General features: G+C 31.2%; 1 protein-coding gene across 1 annotated transcript in view; it reads left to right on the top strand.

The window, feature by feature from the left end:
• Window positions 1-1,134, top strand: part of Smp_141180 (hypothetical protein) — a gene marked incomplete at both ends in the record, with an annotated part of 41,123 nt that overhangs the window by 6,670 nt on the left and 33,319 nt on the right. The gene's annotated exons all lie outside the window — the stretch shown is intronic.

Here is a 1,134-nt window from a genome sequence, read left to right as displayed (position 1 = left end):
AGTAATATTTTTTAGTTAAGTTCAAACACAACCACAAAAATGAAGTAAAGTATATTAAACGGTTACGTTGATTATTTCTTATTGTCTGAAGTTGGGTTGTTGTTTAACATATGAAGAGCAAAACTAATGCAACGATCACAGTTTATCACCATTATCTTTAACTACACACATCAGCAAACATCAAGAAAATGCTTATTTTTGATAATTAGCGTTAAGTATTTATGTCTAATAACCGTGAAAGGAAGTATTTTGGATTTTGCCCAGTAAGCTGAAGGATTCAGGTTCAAAGCATTATATTACTAAGTAGAGATCTTGGCTTACTTTCGGTGAAGAAAAAAGTAGGCTAAATGTTATTCACTGGGTACGGAATTAGAACAGTAGGATGGTTAAAGTTATAAAAAAATACTCACTGTGACAAAATTCGAGTCAGAAACCCTGAAAATGTTTTACAGTCTAGACGTATTTCATGAAACGTGCAAGCGGTTCTGATTATAAATTTCTGTGCTAAGCCAGTGTCTTATTTGTTTTATTATTTTTGAAAAATTTAGTTACTAACCATAAATCGGATTTCACTATAGGCAGATATCTTGAGTGACTTGTTCTGTGTGATTAGTTAATCCTTGGTCTATTATTTACCTTTTCAGCATTTGAGTACATAATGAATCCTGATCTTTCAGGCGAATTAGCCATCGAATGTCATGCTGATGAACTCCCACGAAGACGTTTACGTAAGTACAAAGTGTTCCTTTCATAGTTAACCCTTATAACTATATCATCGATATCTGAAAGTATCTTTGTCAAGCTGAATAAAATTGCTCAAGAAGAAAAGGGTTTTCCTTGTTTGTCAAGTACATTATTAATAATGACAAAATGGTAATTCAAAACACTAGAAAGTATATGTAGTTTCAATAATGCTGTTACGACAGTACTTAGCGACTATCTTATGTAGTTAAAATTCATGTACATCAGTTTGCCCACTTTTTGATATGAAAAACACTTTTGTATTCCTGATTTTTCACTAGATAAGCTGTCAATAATTACAATTATTTATATCTTGACAGTAAGCAGTTCTTTTTTATATTTATTACTTGACAATTTAATTTGAATACGCTGATTCTTCTGGGCTTTAATAGT

The sequence above is a fragment of the Schistosoma mansoni genome, chromosome 1 (assembly GCF_000237925.1).
Source record: "Schistosoma mansoni strain Puerto Rico chromosome 1, complete genome".
Lineage (NCBI taxonomy): Eukaryota > Metazoa > Platyhelminthes > Trematoda > Strigeidida > Schistosomatidae > Schistosoma > Schistosoma mansoni.
This window is presented reverse-complemented; position numbering and strand designations above follow the sequence as displayed.